Source organism: Prionailurus bengalensis, chromosome D1, assembly GCF_016509475.1.
Source record: "Prionailurus bengalensis isolate Pbe53 chromosome D1, Fcat_Pben_1.1_paternal_pri, whole genome shotgun sequence".
In the NCBI taxonomy this organism is placed as follows: domain Eukaryota; kingdom Metazoa; phylum Chordata; class Mammalia; order Carnivora; family Felidae; genus Prionailurus; species Prionailurus bengalensis.
Window position 1 is genome coordinate 84,955,922 of NC_057346.1, and position 5,244 is coordinate 84,961,165.

Consider the following 5,244-nt stretch of genomic DNA (forward strand, 5'->3'; position numbering starts at 1 on the left):
CATAGCATACAGTTGGGCAAATGCTTGCATTGCATTATTAGCAAGATCATTTTAGGCTACACAATGGATGGAGAGAGAAAGCTGACCTCCCTAAAAAGCTTTTCCATATCTTTCCCTTCATGTCCATCCTTACATTCAGAAAAAGGAAATGAAAGTGTTGGAGTGTCAAAGAGAAAATAACATATTTTTCTCTTTGTGACTTTACATATGCAGCATTCTTTCACAATTAAAGAGTCAGCATTTCAATATATGCGTTTGATTTCTAATGATCTCATGGCAGAAATAGTGGTCTTTGTTCATGAACAAAAATGTTTATAAAGATTATGCTCATCCCTCCAGATCACAGTTTTATATTAAATCTTTATAGCTTTAAATAAAATAAGATTATAATGACCAGGTCTACATTAAAAAATCTATTTCCTTGATGATTTTCATTAACTGGTTATGAACAAAATATTCACTGTTTTAAATATTTAACAGATTGTTATTTGCTTCATGGACAATGAAATTATTAAAGGTTATCGATTAATTGCCTTGGGATGAACTGTTTTCATTAAAAAAGGAAATGACTCCAGGTCTCGTAAACAGAAGGAATTAATTTCAGGAACTGATTACTAGGTAATGAAAGAATTTAAAAATCAATTAAAGGACAGTGAGGCAATCCTCAGGTTCACAACAAGAGGAAGCCACTACCACTGCTAGGGCTGGAGGGACACTGGGAGTAAGTGGACTGCAGGAAGCTGGCCCAACCTTGGAACCAGAACCACAGCAAGGATTGCTGTAAGCTGAAGCCCCAGAGGAGATTCAGTTGCTGCTAAAGATGCCACCATAAGCAGGGATGGCAAAAGCGAGAGTCTCCCCTCTTTCTCTCTCTCTCCAGCCTCCCCCTGGGGTCTTCTTGGCCAAACCAACCATCTTGAGGAAATGCAGCTCTATGAGAAACAGAGGAGGGGAGAGAAAAGGCTATGGATGGATCTGAGAACAAAAAGAGATTTAGTTGATCAGCCCAAGAACCATGTTTTGGTTAAAATTGTAAGCACCTGGAGGACAGGAACCGCATCTGATTCCCCAGTATATATATGACATCAATTCAGCACAGTGTACAACATGTTCAGTACGTATTAACAAAATGAACCCATATGTGTCAGACATCTCATAGGCTCTATTCTGATCCTCAGAGCCATTTGTGTCTGGAGTTCTTTGCTGCCTGTTTTACTCCAGCTCCCACAGCAACTGACCTTGGTGGGCATAACCCAACAATGTGTCTTGACTTCCACCTCCCAATCCAGAGGAGCCTGCTTAGTACCCACATATGCACAACCTAGAGGTTAATACTCCATTGGAGACTATAACTGGCAGACACATTTGTCTCTCTTATTCTTCCCACCAATGAACTATCCCAAAGTGTTGTTGTTTATAAAACCTTCTGAGAAAATGCTCCCATGTTGCCAAGCAGTCAGTTGCCCTAGCTACCAAAAGGAAGTGTCCTTGGAAATATACCCTCAAATCGTGCTCCCTCCTTTCATGCCTCCTTCTCTGTTTCTCTTCTGCTTCCTGAGGATAAAAGCACTCCCTCATGACATATTAGCACCTAAAATTTTGCCTCAACTGTTGCTTCCTGTGGAACCCAGCTGAGGCCCTGGTAAAATTGAGAAGTAGCACAGAACTAGAAGTCAAGAGTTATGGGTTCAAGTGTGAGTTCCACATTGAGCTAGCTGCATAACTTTTAGTAAATCTTTTAGCCACTCAAGGCCCAAATTTTATTTACTTTTTCATGAACACTTATTGAATAGGTACTCTGAGCAAAGCATGGTACTAAGTGCTAGGATAAAAATTTGAAAAGAACATGGTCTTGGCTCTCAAGGACTTTACATATTAAGAAATAATAATATCCTCATCTGTGAGATAAGAATGTCCTTTATAGCTCAAGTCAGTGATTCAAAATTCAGACTTAGGACATTCTATAACTATCACAAATAAATTGTTACCCTCAAATATCTGCTATTTCCATCCTAAGCCATACAGTGCCTTGTCATTATATAGATCACCTTGAATCCTGAATATCAATTTAATATTGAATTGTTTCTCCTATAGTATTTAAATATATTCTCCTATAGTATTTAAGAATGAGAATTGTAGGGGTGCCTTGGTGGCTCAGTCAGTTAAGCATGCAACTCTGGATATCGGCTCAGGTCACGATCTTACTGTTCATGGGGTTGAGCCCCAAGTCAAGCTCCGTGCTGACAGAGTGGAGCTTCCTTCGGGTTCTCCTTCTGCCCCTCCCCCGCTTGTGTGTGTCACACACCCTCTCTCAAAATAAATAAATAAACTTAAAAAAATAAAATAAAAATGAGAAATCTTTATTATGTCTAAATTACACTTGGCAATTTATCCAAATGAAATAATCAGGGATGTATATAAAGATACATGGACATGGAATTTCATAACAGCACAGTTTATAAATAAAAGGCACTGGAAACAACATAAATAGCCAACCAATATAGGCTAAATAAATTACGTAACATTTCTATGGTGGAATACTAATGACTCTCTAAAATGCATATAGATGTTTACTTATGGCATAGAAATAATGTTGAAGAGGTTCTTAAGTGGGGAAAGTTCATATTTTAAATCAGTAAAGTATCCTATTTCTATAAACAAATTATATATATTCACACGCAACTAGAAGGAAACATAAGAAAATGTTAGCATTAGTTGTCTTTGGATGCATTAGTTATCTGTATAATTTTTCTACTATAAAGCTATGTACGTTTTTAAAGTTTATTTATTTATTTTGAGAGAGACAGAGAATGCAAGCAGGGGAGGGGCAGAGAGAGAGTGGGAGAGAGAGAACCCTAAGCAGGCTCCACACTGCAAGCACAGAGCTCGATGCAGGGCCCAATCCCATGAACTGTGAGTTCATGAACTGAGCCGAAACCAAAAGTTGGATGCTTAAGTGACTGAGCCACCCGAGTGCCCCAAGATATATTTTTAAATATATTAAATATACATATTTAAATAACTTTAAATAAGGTTATAGGAGTAAGCTAAATCCATTTATTCACTCAAGCACCACTACAAGGGAAGTGACAACTCATTATTTCTTATATCATATCCTTTTTTTCTGTTAATGTACTTTAAAATACTGGGGATATTAAACATTTTCTCCATGTTGAAAAAATTAATAAGAGAGAAATTCCCCTCTGTATCATTTTACATTAAACCTCCATTTTTATGAAGGATGCTTACAGCTTAACAATTTTGATGTCCCTTGGAGCTCATTAAATTGAGATTCTTTCTGAATAGTAAATTAACTTTTAGTGAATTATAACCTGGAATAGAGGAAGGGAGCAAACTGGTATAGTACTGAGAACACATTTTGAAATCAGTCTTTGAAACTAGGTTTCAAATCCTGGTTCCTCACCACCCAGCTGTGTAAACTTGCACCTTAGTTTTCTCACATGAAAAAATGGGAATAATAAAATCTGACAAACAATTTGTGAAGTTGAAATGAGACAAAGTCTAGGAATGGCCCAGCACAAGGCTTGGTGCCAAGACACTCAATCAGCAAAAGCTTTAGTTCCATTCTTTCTTTTATGACCTCAAAGTCTATAAAGAAATAGAAATTAAAGGGAAGTAGAGATTATACATTTGAATGCATCCTACTTTCCTCCTCCTTGGACCTTTTTACTAATTTGAAATATGAGGGAAATAAAAAGAGGGATTTAAAATTTTTAGGGGTGCCTGGATGGCTCAGTCAGTTGAGAATCTGACTTTGGATCAGGTCATGATCTCGCAGTCCATGAGTTCAAGCCCCGTGTCGGGATCTATGCTGACAGCTCAGAGCCTGGAGCCTGCTTCAGATTCTGAGTCTCCTTCTCTTTCTGCCCTTCCCCCGCTAGCATTCTGTCCCTCTCTCTCTCTCTCTCTCAAACATAAATAAACATCAAAAAAAAATTTTTTAAGTTAAAATACCAGTGGAAGGCTGAAATGTCATCATACCCACAAATATTGCTATTATCCAAATTTATTTCTGAGTGGTCCCAATTTAAAACAAATACTTGTGGTTTTTTTTACCTTTGTATAAATTGAAGCAGATTATTCATATATTCTTCATTTAGGGAGGGGAAAATGTTATCTTTTAGAAGAGCAATTTACTGTAATGTACTTTTTTGTGTCAGAAAATTCATTTTTAGAATTCATATTGCTGTTAAAGTATGCAGTTAAATGATTCTCAATATACTATAATGCATCAAATCCTACCAAAATGAATTTCTTCAGTATAAAAATTAAATCTCTTTCCTGTCATGTTCATACCATCAAACTATGTAAAATATTTAAGAAAGAAAGAAAGAAAGAAAGAGCAAGAAAGCAAGAGAAAGAAAAAAAAGAAGAAAAAGAAAGAAAGAAAGAAAGAAAGAAAGAAAGAAAGAAAGAAAGAAAGAGGAAGAAGGGAAGAAAGGGGAGGGAGGGAAGGAGAGGGAGGGAGGGAGGAAGGGAGGGAGGAAGGAAGCAAGAAAGAAAGAAGGGGGAAAAGGGAGAGAGAGAGAGAGAAGGAGGAAAGGAGAAGATAGGGAGGGAGGGAGGGAGAGAGAGAGGAGAGGGAAGGAAAGGGAAGGGAAGGGAAGGGAAGGGAAGGGAAGGGAAGGGAAGGGAAGGGAAGGGAAGGGAAAGAAAAAGAATCCATTTTTTAAAAAAGATAAGGGGATAAAGGGAGAGAGAAGGAGGGAGGGAGGGAGAAAGAGAGGAGAGGGAAGGGAAGGGAAGGGAAGAGAAGAGAAAAGAAAATCCATTAAAAAAATTTAATGTTTATTTTTATTTTTGAGAGAGAGAGAGATACTCTGGTTTCTCTTCAGATCACATAAATCTTTCGCCTTTTACTAAAGATTTCCGTGGAGAGAGAGAGAGAGAGAGAGAGAGAGAGAGAGAGAGAGAGAGAGAGTGTGAGCAGGGAGGGGCAGAGAGAGGGAGACACAGAGTCTGACGCAGCCTCCAGGCTCTGAGCTGTCAGCACAGAGTCAGGTGTGGGGCTCAAACCCATGAACTTTGAGATCATGAGCTGAGCCGAATTAGGATGCTAACCCAAGCCATCTAGGCACCCCAAAAGCCATTTTTCAATAAAAGTTCAGGAGTGCCTGGGTGGCTCAGTTGGTTAAGCATCTGACTTTGACTCAGGTCATGATCTCATAGCTCCTGAGTTCGGGCTCTGTGCTGACAGCTCAGAGTCTGGAGCTTGCTTCTGAT

The 5,244-nt window shown here is 38.4% G+C and overlaps 1 pseudogene; it reads left to right on the top strand.

The window, feature by feature from the left end:
* Positions 1-4,837: 4,837 nt before the first annotated feature.
* On the top strand, positions 4,838-4,923 carry LOC122484634 (annotated as a pseudogene).
* Positions 4,924-5,244: the final 321 nt, after the last annotated feature.